The 24,143-nt window shown below is 42.9% G+C and overlaps 1 protein-coding gene across 6 annotated transcripts in view; it reads left to right on the top strand.

Moving 5' to 3' along the window:
• The window catches only part of SEMA6A (semaphorin 6A), a 221,121-nt gene that overhangs the window by 75,814 nt on the left and 121,164 nt on the right, over window positions 1-24,143 (top strand). For 3 of the 6 annotated variants that reach the window (XM_061624543.1, XM_061624568.1, XM_061624552.1), the window contains exon 2: window positions 1,685-1,747. The exons of the other annotated variants lie outside the window; for them this stretch is intronic. The gene's annotated coding sequence lies outside the window, so the exon portion shown is untranslated. The remainder of the gene's footprint in view (window positions 1-1,684; window positions 1,748-24,143) is intronic. 6 annotated transcript variants of the gene reach the window in all.

Below are 24,143 nucleotides of genomic sequence, written 5' to 3'. Positions count from 1 at the left end.
CCAGAGGCCTGTCTCTCAGGGCTTTACGGCTCGAGGGCAGGATATGGGCTGCTTCTGGGGCCAACTTATCCTCATCTACCCAGGGGTTATACGGCCCTGGGTGGGGATGATGTGAGAAGGCCCCCCTACTCACCTGCAGGGTGTGGCTGGGGTAAAGGGTAAGCAGATGGGCTTGCCCTTGCCCCAGCAGGGGCTGGTCGCCCGAGAGCTGTATGGCAAGCTACTTGCTTATAGACAGTTCCCGCACCTAGGTTTCCCTCCGCAGGTCACTTTAAATTGGGTTTTGTTCTATAATTTAAATAAAGTGGCCCTTGTTCAACCCAAGCTGACGTCTCTGTGTTTTATTTCACCCCTCAACTGCAAACGAAGCTCCGCTCGCCGCGCAGCTGACAAGCGGGGCATGATTGCAGGTGGGGGTGAAGACGCTGTCCTCATCTGTTAATGGGGCAACGTCGCACGTCGCGCCCGTGACGTCAGCGCGACGTGCAGTGTAAGGGGCGGGGTCTATAGGACTATTTGAGTCCAGCCGCCCCTTTCACCTTCCTCTTCTGCTGCTCGACGCCCACCCCGCCCTCCCTCTTTTATGGTGTGCCTATGGGGTCACTTCAGGGCCGAGTAGGAATTTTTATCCTGCCCACCCTCTTTGGCGGGCAGGTTTTTTGCCTGCTCCACACTATAGGACTGGGAGGGAATCGGGTTAGGGGGTGTTGTTTTCAATAGGCAGATTTGGCTCATTTGGCTGATTGAAGTATTCGCAGGTCATGCCTCACAGGACAATGGATTCAGCACTGGTGCGGGAAGGTGCGGGAAGGGAAATAGGTAAGGACAGCTAGGTGGCCCCCTTAGGCACCTTTGGAGGTGATTGGCGGTTCCAGAGGCCTGTCTCTCAGGGCTTTACGGCTCGAGGGCAGGATATGAGCTGCTTCTGGGGCCAACTTATCCTCATCTACCCAGGGGTTATACGGCCCTGGGTGGGGATGATGTGAGAAGGCCCCCCTACTCACCTGCAGGGTGTGGCTGGGGTAAAGGGTAAGCAGATGGGCTTGCCCTTACCCCAGCAGGGGCTGGTCGCCCGAGAGCTGTATGGCAAGCTACTTGCTTATAGACAGTTCCCGCACCTAGGTTTCCCTCCGCAGGTCACTTTAAATTGGGTTTTGTTCTATAATTTAAATAAAGTGGCCCTTGTTCAACCCAAGCTGGCGTCTCTGTGTTTTATTTCACCCCTCAACTGCAATAGTACAATATGTAACACCCTGGCTTTTTTGTTGGTTTTGTCAGGGCAAAATTTATTTCAGCCTTCACACTCTCTAATTTTGTGCTGCCATAGGGATGCAGAATTATATAAAATGACTTTTCTGGTGCCCCACTGTGTCAATTATTTATTGGGTGGCTAGAGGAAAAAAATCTTGCTTCTACTTCAGGGGGTGGGGGAAGGAAAAATATATGCTTTTATCTCTTCCGGAAAATACTTCCCTTTTACTTCAACACGTTCAACACCTAGAGTTATTGTTACCTCTCTGTCAATCTGTTTGCTGAAATATCTCCATTACAATTGGCATAAAATCTGCTCTTGGCTTTCAGCCAAGAATGTAGCACTGCTCCAGACCCACATGTGTCTTCCAGAATGCTGCGTAATCCTTTCTTGTCCTGTATGCTAATTGGCTGTATTTCTTTCCTCTAATAGCCCATGATATTTCAACTTGGAGTCAGCAAAGAACAGGCTTTGTGATGCACAAAAGAACACCAGGTTTTTATCACACCATGTCTGTATGTATGTGTATGTATAAAGCTCTTCAGCCATTCAGTAGCTGTCTGCATTGTGCAATTGCTATCTTACTGCTGGGAGCATCTTGCTGTTGACAATGTAGTACCTGAAGGAAACACAGCCACACTGAGCTTTTTAAGAGAAGCTGTCTTTGGAACCTTGCCAAAGGTGGTGTGTGTGTTCCTACTTCACCCAAAAATCCTTTTAAATAACCTGCAATTGTTTTAGTTTGCCTGTCAACATTTGTTCAGGGTGTTGTTTAAAATAAATGTCCTTACAACATGTTTGTCAGTCAGATATGTGTGTATATGTGGGTGTGTGCTGTAACTATGAGTGAACAGACATTCAAGTCATACATTCCGCCATACATAATTGAGCTGACTTGAGTTCTCATGAATGATGGAGTCTTAGGACAATGCCCATTTTTTCCTCACTAGACACATCAGACATATCCCTCCTTTTCCTACTGATAGTCAATCACTGGCCAGGTTTATCCATTTAGAATCAGTAGTGTATGAACCAGAGGGGTCCTGGATAGGACTCTTTGTTTTCTCAGGAATTAATAAGGGATTCAGCTGTTCCAAATTACACTTAAATTATAAATAATATTTTTTGGGGGGGTTAATCCACAAGTAACTCAGCAGTAATTTACAGCCCACTGAAGCAATTTTTGTGCTTTTCAGTAAAATGCATTTCCCCTGTCATTCTGGATATTTTGCATATAAGCACATTTTGAAGTTCCCCAACTGTGGTCCACGAGCTTCCTTCAGGTGGTCCATGGCATGATGGCATTAAATATTCATATTGACTTTTACTGTATTTTTATTGCTTCTTTTATTTCTTATATTGCATTTTATTGTATTACCATTTGAATTCTACAGAATGAAATTGTAATACAATAAAACATAAGAAAGAAAAGTAATTTGAATACAATTTAAAATCATGCAGCATTTAGCACAGCACATTCTAATCAGGGCCGGCGCTGGCGTGTTTGGTGCCCCTCTGCAAATTATAAATTGGTGCCCTTACCTAAGATCCTCCATGGCGCAGAGTGGTAAGCGGCGGTAATGCAGTTGAAGCTCTGCTCACGGCCGGAGTTCGATTCCAACGGAAGGAGGAAGTCGAATCTCCGGTAAAAGGGGTCGAGGTCCACTCAGCCTTCCATCCATCCGTGGTCGGTAAAATGAGTACCCGGCATAGGCTGGGGGGTAAAGAAAGGCCGGGGAAGGAACTGGTCATCCCACCCCATATATACGGTCTGCTTAGTAAACGTCGCAAGACGTCACCCTAAGAGTCAGAAACGACTCGCACTATAAGTGCAGGGACACCTTTACCTTTTACTTTTTATATTTTTTTGTGTTCATTTTTCAATTCAAATGTTAGTAATTTATTATTAATTTTTCCAGGAGATTTTTAAAAAAAGTTTCTGGGCTTAGGGATGCCTCTGGCGCCCCTCAAGCATTGCACCCTCCTGCCATGCTTACCTTGCTTACTGTGTTACGCCGGCCCTGTTTATAATTGCTATCACAGGCAGAAAAATAATTAAATGGTCCACCAAAACCTGGAGCAATTTTCAAGTGGTCCACAGCAGGGAAATTTGGGAACCATTAATATAAACCAATAAACAAGATATTCTTGTTATGAGACTGCAGGAGTGATTTTTAAATGTTATGTGATTTTAATATATGAAGGGCATGCACACTATTTGGGACTGTTATGCAATCTTCAACAGGGTATCCTCCCATAAACATTCTGTGGTAATATTCTATTGTTCTGAATTCTTCAGAATCAGGTTTTTTTGTGAAAGTAGTTGCATTTTTTATACTGATTTCTTTGAACTTCAGTTGCTACTGGGATATACAGCATGTTAACACTTGGAAAGGTAAAAGCCATCCCAGTCATACAAAAAAGAAACTTTGTTAAAAATTAATTGATGCTGGGAGGGGAACAATAATGTAAGAAATAACAAAATCCTGCAGGAAATAATCATTTTACTTTCAGAGCTATATATCCATCTCACTGTTGTTCCTCCTGCCAGAAAACCCCCAAAGCATTTTGTGTGTGTTGCTGATTACATCCCTCATCCAAAATTCAAGGATAAGTTTTTTAATCCTTGTAATAGGAGTTGGGCTAGATTTAAAAGATGGCAGAAAATTTTCATTTTTTCAACATAATCCATTATTTCTGAGGGTTTTAAAAAAAGTTGCTTACAAAGGGACTAAAAACTTTGCAGTGCAGTCCTGGATTCTTTATATATTTTTTAAAAAGAAGCTTAACAGTCAGTTAATTTTTTGGAAGAGAGTTGAGTTTGCAGGCTGCCAAAGTTTTTCAGTCTAATGCAATTTGGAACAGCTGAAATGTGATTTTAAAATTTCCTGAAAACCATGGATTTATGATAGAAGCATGGAGCAGAACAGTAATCTCTGCAGCTGTGTAAAAATGAATGTATGTTGAGGTTTGATTATTCTTTTCTTTAAAGGTCCCACAGCATATGGAACGTGTGCATATTCATACTTTATCTGTTTTCCTTCTGTTGCTATTGTAACTCCCAAGTGCAAACATCTCCCTGATGTGTACGTTTTCTATTTAAGGTCGTTTTCAAACAATGCACTTCAGACTAGTACATTCATCAAAGAGGACTGTACCACATGAATGCATGCAAATTTGACACTTTTAAACAGGCAGAACTATAGAAAGAGAGAATGGAACTTTTTTTGTATGCATAGTGACAAGTGGTGTCTTCAAAAAGTGAGATGGCAATTTGTATCCATAAAACACAGGTGCCTGTGTGGTGCTGAAACCTCTTCTGTAAGGGGTAGGAGGGAGTGTTGTGTACTAGAGCTTTAGAGCTTTAAATCTCAACTGCACTCTTCACAGTAACCCTTCCTAAGTCAAAATGAATGTGCACTGTGTGTGCAGTGAAACTGAAAGTGGGTTGTCAGAGGCACTAGATTTGCAGAAATGATTGGTTGTGGATGTAGGGCTGCCAGGTTCCTATAGCATGGAGGAAAAGGCATTGTTTCAAGAGTCCTTCTAAACGGACATCATAAATAAATGAGAAAAATGGTTATAAGAAGCAAAATAAGGAGTAACAGTTGGGCAGCTTTCCCCACAGTGGAGGCTGGTGAAACCTACACCTAGCGGGGCGCTTTTGAGGTCACGAGGGCAGAATTGATGAGGTTCCCATCGTCCTTCCTTGGGCACTAAAGCAGTACAGTTCTACAAATATGTAGCATCTAGAAGTGTTTTACTTTGCTTCAGAAGGGGTTCTTGCGGTCACAATTGTAGTCATTGTTGCATCTCCACATACACACATCCCCCACACACCAGGCAACTTCATGTTTACCATGGGAAGTCAGCTATGACTTGCTGGTCCTGATTCAGTAAAGCACCAACACTTGTTGCAAGTGACCTGAACAAGTGAGGGGCAATAGACAGAAAGGCAATCTATTCTGCCCTCTGCTGATTCCTCCTGTAAAGTGTTTGTAGGCTTTCCTACTCCATTCCTCCCTTCTTTCCCTCTCTTTGTTCTAAGTTAGTTAGTAATGACTTCCTGGTGCAGACCACATGGCTGCTTCAGCATGTATAACTTTACTTCTTTGTAGTAATAAACTTTAAGTTTCTTTATTCTTTCAACTCCCAGTCTTAACAGACCAGTTATTTCTCCACTCTGCTGCAGTATATATACCAAAAATCCTAATTGTGGAAATACAGCTGTTAAAAGCAGGACCAGTGCCAAAGGGTGGCCAGGTCAGGCCCTGGCCGAGGGCCCCTGTGGTCCAGAGAGGCCCCAAAGGGCCCTTCCTTAGGGTGTAGGGGTAGTGCTCCCCTTCTGTGATCCTCAGCAAGGTCAACTCCCGACCCTACCACAGATTGCAGAGATGGAGCTCCCAGCACCCCCACAGACCATATGGGCCCATGGCACACACACACTCCACATACCTGTCCTCCCTTTCTGTGAATGCCCTGCAAGCTGTGCATGCAGCTGCCATCGACCAAGATGGCAGCAGAGGCTTCTCTAAGGGGCTGATGCCCCTACCGCCATCTTGATTGATGGTAGGCATGTGCGTGTGCTCAGTGCAGTGTGCATGCATGCCATCAATGAGCCCTTTAGAAAATGAGCCCCATAGGGTATCAGCCCCTTAGAAAAGCCTCGGCCGCCATCTTGGTCGATGGCAGCGACCTGCATGACTAGCGCACAGATCATTCACAGAAAGAGAGGAGAGGTAGGTGGAGCAGTCCCACATGGTCTGTGGGAGGGGGGAGCTGGGAGCAGGGGGCCTGGGGCAGGCTGGCACCCAAGGGCCCTGTCGTGCCTGGCGCCGGCCTGGTTAAAAGGCATAAGAACCCTTTTTGCCCCGATGTCAATTCTAAACCATATGGAAGAGATGCTTCTTTCCTTTCATGTTTGTGGTTCCTCTTTATTCAGTAAGAGAATGTTTTCTTCAGGCAACAGTTGAGTGTTTGTTTCATTTTGGATTCCCACCCCTAAGAGGTTTCTGGTCCTGTTAAGACATTTGCCTGATGGACAAAATTGTTTATGTTTGTAATTAAGGCTGTACTATATTGATTATCTTAAATGTTAGGGGTATCCCTCCCAGCAAAGTTTTGGAAGTTAGGGTAAAGAAGTGGTTTATACTTCCCACCTATCTGAACAGGGTTAAACTTCGTCACTTTAAGTCAAACCTTAACATGTAATGGTGAGACGTGCGTTAGAAATAAATGCTTGATTTTCAAACTTATGTTTTATTACTGACTATGACTGTCTAGTTGTATCACTGATCTTAGTAAGCAACTGAAAACTTTAGCCTGAAGAGTGGGGTAGAATGCTTTATTTTTCTGTCAGTTGTACAGTATGCAAATTAAAATCTTTCTGCTTCAGGATAGTGGAGTTTGCTTAGATTCTTGAAGCAATGAGTTGCATTCACAGATTAGCAAAAATAAAAATAAACTTGAGTCAACAAACCAGAAAGAAGAATCTTTCTTTTAAAAGAGGGGTTGGAATCCCTTTGAATATAATGCTGGATCAAGCCAAAGGTCAATCTAGTCCAACATCTTGCTTCCCACAATGGAAACTACTCCCCGTCCAGCATCACATACACACAATCAGTCTCCCCCTCTCTCCAAGCAACCTCAGGACTTGCATTTAACAGAAGCCTTAAGAATCCTCTCTTCTCCCCATCCAACAAAGCATCTCTCTCTCTCTCTCTCCCTCTCTCTCCCTCTCTCTCTCTCTCTCTCACTCACTCACTCACTCTCACACACACACACACACACACACACACACACACACACACACACACACACACACACACACACACACACACACCCTCTTCCCTCCACTCTCCCCTTACAGCCCACAGACTTCAAGAAAGAGCAAACGCTTGAGCAAGCAACAATAAAAAGGGGCTTACAGTACCTCCTCATCCAGGGAAACCTGCAGCTGATTTGTCTCAGTCAGTTCTCTTCTTTCTCATACACACAAATTAAATAAAATCAGTGGCGACTGCCACACCACACTTTTTAGTTCGGCTGTAAACTTTCTGAAAATGAGGGAAAGGAATGACTGGCAAGGCGCAGACTCGGAAACAGGAAGAATGATTGGTGTGAATGGGCAGACACAAGCTTGCCCTTGCCACTATTTATTTTCTGGATCTTTTGATGTGCGAGTGAGTCCATTAACTACTTAGAGAAAAGATGGGGAAGGGGGGAAATGGACAACCCATTTTGTCCTCTGCCCTGCCTAACAAAGCTGTCTCTAATTACTGTTGCGGTTTTTTAACCGCTTTCCTCCCAGGAGACAGAGGGTAGGACCATCTGTTTCTACTAGGAAGCCTCTCAGTCAGTGGAAATGTACAAATATTACTGTGGATGTCAGTGAAATACTGGCTTTGGAGGTTTTTAAGGGGGTTGGAGGGAACAAAACAAGATGGCCATGCCCCACTTTACCCTTCAGACCAGCGTCCCCTGCTTTACCCAACCTGATGACGTCTTGATGTTTTGGACTACAACTCCCATCATCTCTAACCATTGGCCATGCTGGCTGGGGTTGATGGGAGTTGATGATGTAATCCAAAGCATCTGCAGGTCTCCAGGTTGGGGAAAGCTGTCTTAGGGGAATGAAGGCTGATGTAGTCAACTGAACTTGGAAATGAATATTTAGTCAGTGTGTATATCACATGAATATATATTTTAAAAATACATGATTCGTACCTGCATTAATGATGGTATACTAGTGTGCTACCTTCAAAATGTGTGTATGTGTGGTTGTGTGCATAAAGAAGCGGCCCTTCTGACATGATCCAAGTACTTTCAAATAAGCCACAAGCAATATATGGTATAACATGAGAAGTGTTCAGTATTGTGTTTGTGTATGTGAGTGCACGTGTGTGTATAAGCAAACGTATGCGTGCACATTGTAGAACAGGGACAAGAGGGTGAAGAAAAAAGTGACATTGGGACTTGTCTGACACAGTACCTTAGCCCAGTGTTAAAAAAAGAAAAAGCTACCACCCACCAGTTAAAGCCCCTATTCTATGCTTGTATTCTGAAGTAAACAGCTCTTCCTTAAACTAAGGGACATCTGGTAACTCACTTCTGATTTGCAGCCCAGTCCTCAGTTGAAACTAATGGCATTGAAGAGCCAATATATTCAGGATGGAATATTTATTTTATTTATTTATTTAAAATATTTCTATCCCGCCCTTCTACCCTACAATAGGGCACCCTACAATAAAATCACACACATATATAATAAAATACACAATAAAATACACAATAAAACATTAAAAATTACAGTAAATTATGATGTTTAAAATACTATTAAAATACATAAAATGCATTATGCATACACATACAAACATAAAACATGTATATATGTGCATACACATAAGAAGGTGAGAATAAAATAACTTAAAAGTTAAAAATAAAAAATAAAAAACTTAAAACAGTGTCAGGCTGACCCGTCAGTCCCAACCAAAGGCTCTCCGGAACAAAATAGTTTTTACAAGTTTCCGGAAGACCATCAGGGAGGGAGCAAAGTGGGCTTCTTGGGGCAGGGAATTCCAAAGTCTGGGAGCCACCATTGAAAAGGCTCTCTCTCTCATGCCTGACAACCTAACTTCTTTCATTCCAGGCATGCAGAGGAGACCAGAGGTAGATGATCTTAAATCCAGGCTAGGAACATATGGATGTCAGCAGTCCCTTAAGTACACTGGTCCGAGGCCATTTAGGGCTTTAAAGGTCAAAATCAGCACTTTGAATTGGGCTGGGAAACAAATTGGGAGCCAGTGGAGTAGATAAAGCACAGGGGTGATATACTCCCTGTGCTGTGCTCCAGTTAACATTCTGGCTGCTGTATTTTAGACCAACTGTAGTTTCCGAATCGTTTCCAAAGGCAGCCCCACATAGAGTGCATTACAGTAATCAAGCCTCGATGTCACCAATGCATGTGTCACCGTGGCCAAGTCAGCTGCTTCCAGGAACGGACGCAGTTGGTAGACCATTTTGAGATGACCAAAAGCACCCCTGGCTACCGCAGCCACCTGATATTCCAACAGCAGGGCAGGATCCAGAAGAACTCCCAGACTGCAGACCTGCTCTTTCAAGGGGAGTGCAGCCCCATCCAGAACAGGTTGCAACCCTATCCCTGGGGCAGTGTTTCCCTCGGCCAGCAACACTCACATCTTGTCTGGATTAAGGTTCAGTTTGTTCGCCCACATCCAGCCCTTCACAGCCTCCAGGCACCGGTTTAGGATGAGCAGTCTCACCTTGCCATCAGATGGAAGGGAGAGATAGAGTTGAGTGTCATCAGCATATTGATGACATTGCATCCCAAATGTCCGGATAACTTCTCCCAGTGGTTTCATATAAATGTTAAAGAGCATGGGAGACAGAATGGAATCCTGAGGTACCCCATAGGCCAACGACCAGGGGGTCGGACAGTAGTCTCCCAGCACCATTTTCTGGGTCCTGTCCATTAGGTAGGAATGGAGCCACTGTAGAACAGTGCCTCCTAGACCCATCCCAGCAAGACGGCTCAGAAGGATACCATGATTGATGGTATCAAAGGCCACCGAAAGGTCCAGCAGCACCAACAGGGATGCGCTCCCCCTGTCTGATGCCCGGTGTAGGTCATCAAGCAGGGCAACCAGGGCAGTCTCTGTCCCATTACCAGCCCTGAAGCCTGATTGAAAATCTGATTCATCCAGGAAAACTTGGAGTTGAGCCGCCGCCACCCTCTCAATCACCTTGCCAAGAAAGGGGAGATTAGAGACTGGCCAGAAGTTATTAAGATCCGCGGGATCTAATGAAGGCTTTTTTAACAAAGGTCTAATCACAGCCTCCTTCAACAATGTTGGCATAGAGCCTTCCCTTAGGGAGGTGTTAATTAGATATGTCAACCAACCAGCTACTCCCAATCTGGCGGATTTAATTAGCCAGGATGGGCAAGGATCAAGCGAGCAGGTAGTGGTCTCTTTGAACTATTTCCCAGATGGGAGCGGGCTAAAGACTCTGGATCCACATGATTCCCCAATTTTGTTGTAGGTCCTTATTGATCTGATTGAATTGTGGATCCATTACGCTTGAGCTGGATGTTTACTAAATGAGTCTTAAGGCATTCAAGTCTTTTTATAGTTTCATTTTGTGCTTGCCAAGGTAAGGTGGAGAAGGAATCTAATACATTTTTCTCTTCAATGTCAAAAAACTCTTTATTCATAGCAGGAGATTGCCTTAGAGCTTCTGGTGAGAGATTTAAAAGACCCTCACCAACATATACATCTAGGAGTTTATGATTAGTGTGGGGTTCCAGAGCAGTATCAAATTCAACTAGATTTTTTGAGTGGTTAGTCACCTCTTCCAAGGAGCATTTTGATCTTGGCGTGCTACAGGCGACTAAGGCCAAAGGAGGAGCTGTATTCTCAAAAAATCTTGAAATTGAGATGTCCTTCTTTAACAAGGCATCTCTGTGAGCAAAAACGGCTCTAGCTGAACACCACGAGCCAAAAGAAACTACAGTGCGTGCATTAATTCCGTTATAAGAATAGGCTGCTTCTACCACTCTTCTTCAAATGTAACTCTCAGTGAAGTCAATAGGGATTACATATGGGGAACAGCTGCCATACTGAGCTATTTTAGGTGGTATAATCTTCCTTAGTACTGGTTCTGTATTGCTTTCTCTCCATACATATACTATGTGAAGCACACAGCTGACATACCATAAATAATAAGGACATTAAAATTGTAATGAGCAGTGACTTGTACACCACAGTAGGGATAGATGTCCTTTAGTGTGACCTGGTGAATGTGCCCTTATGTTTTCTGAAATCGTCTTCAAATAATAAAAGTGTCTCAGCCAACCTGTGTAGGAAAGACTTACTTTAGTTAAAGCTACAGTGGGATTAAACTGTCCAGGCACCAGTATTAGGCAGAGACGAAACAATCCATTATTATGGTAAGTTCAGTCACAGAGAAGGCTCTCACAGTATGTTGGTTAACAACTGAAAAGCTGGGGACACAAAGACATGTCTCCATTGTGTGTCAAGACCTCCACTGGCTCCTTTTTAAAAAAAACATAACATCAGTCATGTTTTAGGTTGTTAGTAGCTGCTATATCCACTTGGATGTTTGCCTATTTTTATATGGCTAGAAAGATAGAAGATATGAAGCTAATAAGACCTGTTAATAGTGTAAACTAACTGTGACACTTCCACAGGATCTTTCACGTTGTCTAGTCACTAGCTGAGCAGATGATTTAATCTAATCGGTATAATACATTACTCACTTTGATTAAGTTAATTTATGTGAGAAATTTGATTTGTCCAACAGCCAAAATGCCATACAATTGCAGAAACGTGGAGAAAACATAGTTAAAAATATATATTGTAAGTGATTGAACTCCCCTCTCCATAGCATATCAACTGAGGATGACACAGTGTCCTGGTTCACATGTAACAATAAACTATGGTTTAGCACTATATGAACAAGGCTCAGTACATTCTCCCCTCACCTGTCCACCAGCACAACTATGAGGTAAAGACTGGAAGCTAGCACTTTCCTTTTCTGTTATCCACAGTTTAATTAATTAGGATTTGGACCTAATGCTTATCTTAACTATATTTCATTGAAACCGGCCAGCTTCATAAACTACATTTTGAAATTGTCGGTTTCAGTAAATAAGCCTACCACAACCTAATGCCCTCCAGATGTTTTGGAGTACTGCCCTTCCCCTCTCAGGCCATACTGTCTGGTGCTGATGGGAGTTGTCCAAAATGTCTGGAGGGTACCAGGTTGGGGAAGGCTGCAGTAAACCATAATTAAGGCTAACTACAATTTGTCCAGCTTCAGACATACTGCTAAACTGTTGTAAGTTAAAAACAAAAGGAAAACCTTTCAATCTCCTTATAGTCACATTGGAGGAGAGAGGTGGGGAGGTGTATGAGTCTGAGGTTTATTGATGCTAAACCATAGTTGAGCATTACATCTGAACAAGGCCAGTCTGAACAAATGCCATGGCCCAAAGCATTAACGTTGTTGTTATGTGCCTGCAAGTCGACTACGACTTATGGCAACCCTGTGAATCAGTGACCTCCAAGAGCATCTGTCATGAACCACCCTGTTCAGATCTTGTAAGTTCAGGTCTGTGGCTTCCTTTATGGACTCAATCCATCTCTTGTTTGGCCTTCCTCTTTTTCTACTTCCTTCTGTTTTTCCAAGCATTATTATCTTTTCTAATGAATCATGTCTTCTCATGATGTGTCCAAAGTATGATAACCTCAGTTTCATCATTTTAACTTCTAGTGATAGTTCTGGATTAATTTGTTCTAACACCCAATTATTTGTCTTTTTTGCAGTCCATGGTATCCGCAAAGCTCTTCTCCAACACCACATTTCAAATGTGTTGATTTTTCTCTTATCAGCTTTTTTCACTGTCCAACTTTTACATCCATACATAAAGATCAGAAATACCTTGGTCTGAATGATCCTGACTTTAGCGTTCAGTGATACGTCTTTGCATTTGAGGACCTTTTCTAGTTCTCTCACAGCTGACCTCCTCAGTCCTAGCCTTCTTCTGATTTCTTGACTATTGTCTCCCTTTTGGTTAATGACTGTGCCAAGGTATTGATAATCCTTGACAAGTTCAATGTCCTCATTGTCAACTGTAAAGTTGCATAAATCTTCTGTTGTCATTACTTTAGTCTTTTGGATGTTCAGCTGTAGTCCTGCTTTAAGCATTAACATGGAAAATGAGAAAGTAGAAATTTGATGATAGGATCCCATCAAACCTGTCTGGGGTTTGAAAGTCTGTAATTCTCCTTTCTTCTCATTCAACTAAGCCACAAAGTTTGTCTCCTAATTAAAAACAAAATTTCATACAATAGCCAAAGGGCAGGGATAGCCAACATATTGCCTTCCAGATGCTGTTGGACTACAACTCTTATCATCCCTGACCATTAGCCATGCTGACTGGGGCTGATGGGTGTTGTAGTCCAACAACATCTTGAGGGCACTATATTGGTTGCCTTTACTATAGGAGGGTAAAATAGTAAGCAGTTATTTCTTTAACCTATGATGTCACACAAGTTCACATGGTACTTTCAAGTAACCAAAATAAGAATTGCATGGGGGCTATTTTTCATACCATGTGAATTCACTAATTACATGGCAAACAGGTGGTCAAGATGAATGGTAAAGGATCATTACTCAATAATCCAGAGTGGTGATATGCACACATATCCCTGTTCACCACTGAAATGTCATTTTGCCATATGCCAGACAGGTGGCTAAGAACTATCCAGGGCACAAAATCATATTAGGCTATTAAGGCTAATGTTTGATATACAATTTTTATACAAAGCATATTACTTGGAGATACATGGTGTTTGAGTAAGACAGACTCTATAGTCCTTCTCAAGTGCTGAAGATTACCAAAAAAAAACCCTGAACTTCACAGCTATAGCAGACCTTTATGCTTGGTCTGGCGCTCCAAGACTGTGTTTTTTTTAAAAAAAAAATGATTAGAATAGTTTGCTAAAGTAAATGTTCAGTTCTCAAGGGGCTTCTCAAAGACAGCAGCAAAGTTTTGTATACAGACTCACACAACAATATGATCCTAGGAGATTCACTGCTGCTATATATACACACACACCATAAATGATTTTGCTCTTACTGTAATAGAGAACAACTTTCTCCTCTTTTTCCCTACTGGCAAGAAACACAATAGTGAATATGTTAATCATGCACGCATCAACTGTACCTCTGTTCTCTTGCTGGTGTCTCCTGAATATGTATCAGCATCATTGATGATGATGGAAACTGAAACTCACTTTACCAGCATGTACCAAATTCTGATAATAATCATCTTTTGAAGGTGAGATGCTGTAGCACTGCCTGACACTGTTCACATCTGTACCATCGAGCATTTGATTTCTTAGCTATAGAGGAACACTTATTTTGGCATTAGTATTTCAGAAATATTTGGTCAGGCAGGCCATGACAACAGATCCCACAGAGACTGCTTACTGCCTTCTTTTGCTCACTTCTACTAGTATGAAACGCTGAGACTGCTTACAGTAAAAATGCCCCAATTTTTATCTGCCAAATGATGGGGATGGGGGGATAGTAATTCATTAAAATAATTTACGTCTTCCCCCTCATTGATTGGGTTTGGGAGAATCGCATCTCATTTAGGTTCTAATTCTTGATCATTCACTCCTAAAAACGTTAACATGGAAGTCCCACTGATTTTAATGCCAGTTACATCCAACTGAGGTCGCATTAGGCACCAGACATCTGCAATCAGTGGACCTGGCTGACAGGCAGACCACAGTATTGGTCTTCAGCTTTTGGGTCAAGACATACTGCTAGGTCACCATCATATATTATTTTAAAAATTAAGAAGTGAGGCCCAAAATGCATGTTTCAGCTAAAGGTGGGCCCCAGATCATAAAAGGTTGAAGACTACTGGATTACAACAACCAACTATGCATTATTAGGTAGGGATAGGCAGATCAGTCTGTTTACAGTCTGTGTCAGTTTTGCATGTGTTCACTCATACATCTGTTCTGTTCCATTTTCTGGAATCTTTAAAAAAAGAATGTACAAAATAAAATTAATCACATCTAGATTTTCTCTCAAAAGTAAGTGTTTTTGCATGTTTTCTAAAATAGGCATTTTTGTATGTACTCTGCAGTCCAAAGGATAGCTGCATTCTGATCTGTGTATTAGTCCATAAAGTGTGAATTAGGTCAGTATGCATGAAACTACTGACCATATGAAATTCTCCAGCATCCCTACCATCAAAGACACTTACCTAAAGAAAGTACCTGAACCAATTTTCTGTAGTTCTTGCATGCTGATAAAGTAACTGGCAAGGGGAAAGTGTGGCCGATAAAAACCCTGGTCAGGTTTTCCTTACACAAGTTCTCAGAATGCAGAGAGAGAGAGAGGAGCTAGCCCTGCAAGTCTCTTTGAAATCAGTGAGAGTTACTTCCACACAATATTTTTGGATCAAGTATTCACTAGTAAATGAGACGTATTTAGGGTGTTTAGGCTTGAAATTGCTTCATATCATGCATTTGTAGTACTCTCTAAACTACAGTATTATATTTCTTTCAGGCATAAATCATGATAAATTGAACATAACATATTTACTTGAACAGAGCACATCTTTTTGTCACCAGGTCAAGGCTCTCCTATTTGCTGAGGCATTTTAAATAAAAGTTTAGTCAGATGACAGTATTCAATAAATAAAAGCATTAGTACAAGCATTACTGCTAGTGAAATAGGACTTTCCCCACCTCTCCTCCCCCCCATGAGCACCCTGCACCATCCCCACATCTGCTCCAGAGGGTTGGGGGAAAACCCAGAACAGATTTAGGTGGCACGTGGGGGGAGGAGAGGGGGAGATCATTCCGTTGCGCAAGCAGAAATCCTTGTGCTGATGGAATGTTCTCCTTAGCACTACTTTTAATACAAACAGCCCAGAATTCTTTTTGTTCCTTAGTTTTATGTTTTTCAACTTGCTTATTACTCTTCTTGTTGTTAATAATTGCTGTTGTGTTTTGTGTTTCTTAAATACTGTACTTTTGTTGTGGTGTTTGAATTGTTTTTCCCACTGTTGTATACTGCCCTGGAATTTTCTGATGAAGGGTGGTTAAGAAATATTTTACATAAATAAATAAAACTTTAGGACATGGAAATAGCCTTTTTTATTCTTTGCTGTGTACATGGCCACTGGCTCCACCACTCTTATTTCTGGTTTCTGGAGTTCCCATTTATTTGCTTATCTAATTACAGTTCTGATGACAACTGTTCAGGATAATGATCTGATAGCACCCTTCTTGGTATTTATGTAGACCTTGTCAGCAGATCTAATTTGTATAGCACTTTATGACAAGTTAGCAATCTGCAAAATATGGTAATGACTTGGCTTGTATCAGAGAAATGAATCATTGTATTTGTGCTTATACAGTGAAACCTGGTTCATGCTGGAACACACATGCAGAAAAAAACTTGCTAGTAACAAGTGGCTATTGAAAGGGCTGAGCTCAGGATTGCAGTATATTCATTTCATATTTTATTTTAAAATGATATTATTCCTTAGCTCTTGGCAACAGAAGTTAATTTTGTTGCAGATTATTACGGAAGCAGTGGGCACTCCATTAGGAATGTCTTTATCATAAGCCTAACCAAAACTAATACAAGTTTTGCTATGTCGCCGTATAACTAAGATTAAGAGATGTTTCTAGTGCAGTAGCTTGTCCAGATTCTTTCATCTAGCTCAGTGGTTCCCAACCTGGGGGCCGTGAAGTAATCCCAGGGGGCCGCAAACAGTAAAGAAATGATTTTTTAAAAGTATTTACTCCCTGAACGCTGTCTGCTCCCCACTACCACTTCAGACGACACTTCCTCCTTGCTCCATATGAGAGGGGAGGTCTTTTGCTGAAGCAAAGCATCTTTCAGGCATGCCAAGGGCAGGCATCTGTCTATAAAACATGTGGCTGATGCCAAAGAAGGCTGAGGAAGAGGGAATTAATATTGCAGACTCCCGACTCCCCTCACTGCTGCTGCTTACTTGGAATGAGAGGAGAGGGCTTTTTGTGAAGCAAAAAAGAAGCAAGGCTACAAGGAAAGGATGCTTTCGCCTTCCTGGCTGCCTTTCTTTCTTGGCTCCTACTTCACTGCCATCTCCTTTTAAAAATTATTCTTATTTGTGAGACTGCCCAGATCTCACCTGTGGCCCAGACAGAGCCAAGAAGCAGTGAGGAAGCTTAGGACTTGCTCGTCTTCCATCTCTGAGGCTAAGTGTGTGTGCCAGCATTCCCCCTTTCTTCCACCTACACTCCGCACCCCCAATCTCTCTCTCCAAGATGCTGTGGCATGTGCCCAAATGCATGCAAGCCTGCAGATGCTTGCAGGAGGGGTAGGTGTGTTTGTGTGTGTGCATGCACTGATCTGTCTTCTACTCCACTCTAATTCCCCAAGTCATTAGTTCTGATGATCATCTCAAGGCCTAAAAGCACTAACCCCCCTCCTCAATCTAGCCACCCTTTTGTCTTCACAATCCAGCACCCCACCACTACCACACTGCTGCTATTATTATTATTAGTAGTAGTAGTAGTAGTAGTAGTATTTAAAAGCTCGCAGGTTGGCTGAGGCTGGGGTCCACATACAGCAGCTGAAATTTATTTATTTATTTAATTATTATTGCATTTCTATCCCACCCTTCCTCCATGCTGCTCAGGGTGGTGCACATGGTCCCTCCCCTTTCCATTTTACCCTTTATAGCAACCATGTGAGATAGGTCAGGCTGAGAGACTGTGTCTGGTCCAAGGGCATCTAGTGGGCTTCATGGCTAGGTGGGGATTTGAACCTGGATCTTACTCCAGCACGGTAATCCGCTGGTGTTGGGAAACAGGACTGTACATCTTCAAACTGTGGGCGGGGAGGGGAATACCAATTTGATTGGACCTTTGCATTAAGAAGAAAAAGCAACCCCTCCCTGTTTGCAGGGAGCTTTTTATGGAAAGGGGTATTTGGAGATGTGACTTTGCCATGCACCATTTTTTTCAATTAACAGAGACTAAAATTACGACTAGCATGGGGGGGTTGTCACAAAATGTTTTGAGCTTACAAAGAGGGTCCTGTACTCATAAAAGTTGGGAACCACTGATCTAGCTTAAATTCCATATACATTTCTACAATTCTGGATAGATAGGAAGTCATAACAGAGATTGAAATTTCACTATATATCTGAAAACACTTTTAGGTTAAAAATGTGATTCAGAGGAGCAAGCAGCTTTGGAAACATAGCTGCATAGCTAGATGGATATCTGACATTACCTCATTAGATGGTGATGTTGCTTTCATCAAACTGCTCTCATGTCTTTAAAAGCTAATTTTCACAAGTATGAAAAGTACGTCATTTGAGGGGATTTCTTGCTTAAACAAAGCATTTCAAAAAGTAGCTGTTGAATTCCATTTATATCCAAAGTTTATTGGATATAAATAATATCCAATAAATAATTGGATATAAATAAATATAATATAGATTTATTGCCTATGCATCCACTGATAGGGAACAAGCAGGCATTGGTGTACTTGACATCCTTACCTAGTGTCTAGAAACACTGAGAATGCAATTTTGGAAATAGCCACATGCAAATAGAAACAACAGATGTTGCTTCATTACACTACTAACTGTAATGTCTTTTAGCGCTGAACTCTAATTTAAGGTCACCCTTTCCAGTTAAATGATAAGGTCACCCTTTACAGTTCTTTATCAATGCACAGCCAAATTGAAGAAAAGAATTAGACACAGAGGATACAATCCAATTTAGTGTCTAGGAATAAAGTGCGGATTTTTTTCCAAATGCAAATTACAGACACAGCCCGTCTCCCCCCCACCCCCGATCAAGAACAGGACTACACTGGGGGACAAATAATTAAAGCCTCCTACCTCCAAGCTAGGGTCTCAATCCAGATTGGGGCTCCATGCTAGCAATTTGCTATATTTCTATGTTGACTAGGGAGGAAGAGAAGGCCTTCTATCTGCAGTACAGCACAGAAGCCGAGGGGCTGAGGTCGAGGAGGCCCCATGGAGAGGGCCGGATGAAGACAGGCTGAGGCCCTAAGCCATGTCAAGGTTCAGAGGCCCCATACCATAAAAAGAGAAAAAAGGTAGTGGGAAAGTGACGAGGAGGGCTTTAGTGAAAATGATGCCTGTGTGGAATGGAACTTTATGTATTGTATGTAGGCTAGCTCCCATTGTCTCCTTTTAAACTCTGAGGTAAGGTTGGGCAACCTGGGGATGATGCAAAGTAGTCCAGCAACCCTGGAAGGAAAGTCCCCTGGAAGGGAAGTGTGGATTGAGATGGGGAGGTGAGAGTTCAGAATTTTGGTGGTAGATTTTATTTATTTATTTATTTATTTATTTATACATTATACTTGTATACCACCCCATAGCCGAAGCTCTCTGGGCAGTTTACAACAACTGAAAACAAACACAATTTAAAATACATCTTTTAAAAAACAATTTAAAACACAATCTAAAAATTTAAAACAATATATGAAAGGTTCTTTAAGCCAAAGCAATAATAAGGCTTCTTAGTTATTTCCAACATATTTAGAGGCCCCTCATAATGTGAGGCCCTAAGCCATTGCTTACCTGGCTTCTTCCTAAATCCAGCACTGCCCATGGTCCAGATGGTAATCCTCCGAGGACCACATTTGGCCTATGGACTGGATGTTCCCCATCCCTGCTGTACACACTGTTACATGAATAAGCTTCATTGAATATAACCAGGCTTCTGAGTAAACATGCATAGGGTTGCACTTTGAATAAATGAACTGAATACAACTTAATTGGGAGTATGTATAGTCACCAGCAATTTATGGCAGCCATATAGGGAGTAGATAAACCTTCTAGGTTGTATCTATGTTCTGCTCAGAGTAAACCCACTGAAATTAATGAACCTCAGCGTGCCCTGGGCCCTGGCACACACATGCACACCCCACCTACCTACCCACCTACCAGGTGGGCAGAAGAGTAGGAGGTCGAGTGGGCGGGGCAGGGTGGCAGGCAAGCGAGGGTGAGCAAGTGGGCGGGATGGCGGGTGAGCCAGCAGGAGTGTGGGTTGAGCAAGTGGGGGAGCAGGCAAGCGAGCGGCAGGGGAAGGGTGAGCAGGTGGGGGGAGGGTGAGCGGGTGGGGGGAAGGCAAGCAAGCAGTAGGAGAGGGGGAGCGAGCGGGGGAGTGGGTATGGGGAAAGCGAGCGGGGAGCAGGCATGGGGAGAGCAAGCAGGGGAGCAGGCATGGGGAGAGCGAGTAGGGGAGCGGGCACGGAGAGAGAGAGCGAGGTAGCGGGCGGGGGGGAGGGAGACCGAGAGAGGGAGCAGGCGGGCAGCTCCCTCCCTGCGATCCACGGCAGGCAGCCTGCTGCAAAAGGGGAACACTACTCCCCCACCATATTGAGGGCCCCTTTAGGGGCGCCTTGACCAGGGATCCACCTGGCCACCCTTTGAAGCCAGCCCTGCCCTTGGGTCCTGGCACACGCACACACACACACACACACATGCCCCTACCTGTCTCTCGCAGGGAGGGAGCTTCTTCCACCCACCCATTCGCTGGCTCCATTTCTCCTGTCTTTTGCAGCTGCGTGGGCTTTTATGTGCGTGCATCGCTGCCATCAACCAAGGTGGTGGTGGATGCTTAATCCCCTTAGGGAAAACTCGGCTGCCATCTTGGTTAATGGCACTCCTTCCCGCACAGCTGCAAAAGACAGGAGAGATGGGTCGGTGGAGCCAACGAACGGGCGGGCGGAAGAAGCCCACTCCCTGCGATATCTGCAGCGGATCACGGAAAAAGAGCGCTACTCCTCCCCCACCCTATTGACAGGCCCCGTGGCTCCAGGGGCCCTCAGCCAGGCCCTGACCTGGCCACCTTTTGGGACCGGCCCTGTCCATCCCTACTTGGAACTGCACAGAGTTGCCAAAGCTGGTGGCTTGTGTTTGGCTTTATGGGTCAGAAGGTGTACACAACCCTAGCAAAGGCCATTCCTGTTTCTATTGCCTGCTTATTTAAATTTATCTCAAGACACCATGCTGGGGAAATGCTATGTTAAAATTCCTGTTTCAATATTTGTCATTAAGCTTATAATGGAAACCTGCAAAATAATAGAGATCAAAATGAGGCACTCCTTTTGTCTTTTCAAAAGTGCAGTAGGCATCTTTCACAGTAGTCAGCTTTTCCAATATGATTTTCTATACTTCCCTAAACACACATTGCAATCAAGGAAGGGCTGTGACTTAGGGAAAGTGAAGTGGCAGATGTTACAAATGAGTTTTTTGTCACTGCATTCATTTCCAGTCAAGCAGAAAACTGTGGCACCACACCTACTCCTGTGAGATGAGGGCTGCATATTCAGCTCCTGCAGCGAAGAGAAAGGGAAATTAAGAAAGGGAGGTGTGGAGCTTAAAAACTGGGGAAGGAGGAGGGAGGCAGTTATGGTCAGTACTTTGTGGAGAATGAGACTTGAACTGAACTGTACAGGTTTGCACCATTTGTTGATCTTGGGGCCCTGGGAAATATGCTCAACTAGACAGGCAGAGTGGTAAGCGGCGCAGAGTGGTAGGCGGCGGTAACGCAGCCGAAGTTCTGCTCATGGCCGGAGTTCGATTCCAACGAAAGGAGGAAGTCGAATCTCTGGTAAAAGGGGTCGAGGTCCACTCAGCCTTCCATCCATCCGTGGTCGGTAAAATTACCCGGCATATGCTGGGGGGTAAAGAAAGGCCGGGGATGGGACTGGCAATCCCACCCCATATATATGGTCTGCCTAGTAAACATCGCAAGACATCACCCTAAGAGTCGGAAACGACTCGCACTACAAGTGCAGGGACACCTTTACCTTTAGACAGGCAAGGACACTCTTTCCACCGCTGATGCTTGTTTGACTCAAGCAACCCTCCACCAGACTGAAGCATAAAGAGAATCTTTGTACCAGCTAAAACTTTAGAAAGAATAGAACTCTTGTTCTGGTGGAACCACCAATGTTATCACCCCAAGGAGAGGCATTCTTCACAGTGCAGCTAAGTTGGGTTTTAGTGGGAACCTGGGATATAGTGGCTATATGTTCTACCTTAGAGAGAACAATCCTGTATTTTAAGGGATGTCCAGTTGAAGTACGCTTTAAAGATTTATTTGCCAGCATACACGTTTGTATTAAAACATTTTATTTCTTCATACATTGCTATCTATGTCTATACCTTAACTCTCTGGAGTAACATAGTGTACATGTTAAGGTAGATTTTAACTCTACAGTTTTAAAGATAAAAGAACCATAAAGTTGGCCTTAGAACCTGGACAGTAGACCGAGGAGGCACAGAGGTCACCCGATCACAGTCCTCCCCACGATGAAATGTAGTGTATTTCTAATTAATTTACTGTAATTATTTCTAAATGTGCATGTATACATATGTTAGCACATGCAATTTTAATGCAAATCTGTGCTCTCTTTTGTCCTCTTTTTGCAACCACCTAACTTGGGATCAAGGCTTGCAAAAAAGTCCAAAACAAACATGACAGAAGTGGATGAACTATGTTCACCACACCGCCAATAAGCTGCTTCCCACTTCCCAGTCCTTTTCGGAATACATTGAATTGAGGGAAGGGAAAGTGTTGTTGTTGTTATAGACATGCTGCCAAAATGATTTACCTTCTGGGTTTATTCTGGGCATTAATATAAATGTGGAAAATATACAATTAAAGATTTGACTGGGCTTCTGAGGCAACTGAGAAGTTATTTCATAAATCCTTTCCCTTCCATTCTAAATTGCCAAATGTTGACCTTCAGTGTGACTTTTATGATGGCCCAATCTGAATATGTATTGTCTGGAACAAATCTCATGAGGCTTTTTAAACATTCATATGAATATTTCATGTAGGCATGCTCGAACAAAATGCATATTCTATGTAGAACAGAGGAGGAGAAACTGCAGCTCTTGTTTCTGACTGTATGCTGTACAGGATATTACAGAGTATAATATTATTGAGGCCTAGCAAGATTCCCCCCCTTTATTTGTGATCTTACACCCATGCCAAAGACCACTGCCATGAGCTGTGCAATGTGTTATTAAAGTTACTCAGTTCAATCAGCTAATCAAATAGGTTTTTAATTTGGCTGCCACCAAATGATGCTAAGCTCACCAAAAGCAAATCTCTCTGCCTACTGCCTGCAGGGTGTTGAAGAAAACAAACATTTAGGGAAGCTAATACTTGATAGAAGTTCCAAATTGCCCTCGCTATCATGTGATAATTGGATTCACCGTGTAAAAAAACATGATTGCAAATGACTCCCAGCTAGCTGACTGGTGCATTTTATGTTGTATCTGTGTATAGCAGTTGTTAAAACACAGTTCCAAAAGAATACAATGTAGGAATGTAGGCAGGCACCCAAATAGGAGTTGCAGACAGAATGAAGATTTTCATTCTGGTGGAGTCTGTCACACCCTCATTATAAAACTCCCTAACGTTTTGGTGTCAACTCAAGACATATTTTCCTTTGGGCTAGGGATGGGGAAAATCCACACAATGCCAGAGTGACAAACATTAAAATACAATGAAACAATATTTCATTTAAATACACCTAAATGTAAAAACAGGCAATATTTTAACAACATATCAGCCAAGTGGGAGGAACCACTTTAGTCCAATGCTTGTGTGAACAGCCATGTTTTCACCAGGTGCTGAAATTCCATCAGTGTTGGTGCTGCTGTTGTTGGACTCCAGCTCCATTAGCCCCAGCCAGCATGACCAATGGTCAGAAATGATGGGTACTATAGCCCAACAATATCTGGGGAGACACAGGTTCCCCACCCCTGCTTCAGGCCTTTGGGATATTGGGATAACTGCAGACCAGGTGTTAATATATGTCTGCTGCTGTCATAGTTAGGATGCTATTCTTGTGCGTGTTGATGCTTTAGAGTTTGAATAATCATGTTCTGTTGTGTGCTGTTTTTATTTGAGTATTCTGTAAACTGCCATGACTCTTATGGACGAAGGGTAGTTTTGAAATGTATTAAATAGATATGCATAAATAGATTGACAGGTGTTTTTTCCACATAAATACCATGCACACAAAAGAGTAGTTGAGATTGGTTCCTTAATTTGACACTGCTTTAAAGCAGCCTAAGCTGCTCACCTCTGTTCTAGATCTTACTAGAACATCCCCATTTGCAAAGTGCAGGTTTGCTGAAATTTTATAGCAGCGGCAGAGCAATGAAGCATTCATATCTCCCACAAGCTTCAGCTGAAGTGAATATTAAGGGTCGGCCAGGGCTTCTGAGATCAGGCATGGTCAGTGATGCCAGAATCCAAGAGCA

This window comes from Rhineura floridana, chromosome 1 (assembly GCF_030035675.1).
Source record: "Rhineura floridana isolate rRhiFlo1 chromosome 1, rRhiFlo1.hap2, whole genome shotgun sequence".
NCBI classification, from domain to species: domain Eukaryota; kingdom Metazoa; phylum Chordata; class Lepidosauria; order Squamata; family Rhineuridae; genus Rhineura; species Rhineura floridana.
The sequence above is the reverse complement of the archived record's forward strand: the minus strand, read 5'-3'. Positions and strand labels throughout refer to the sequence as shown.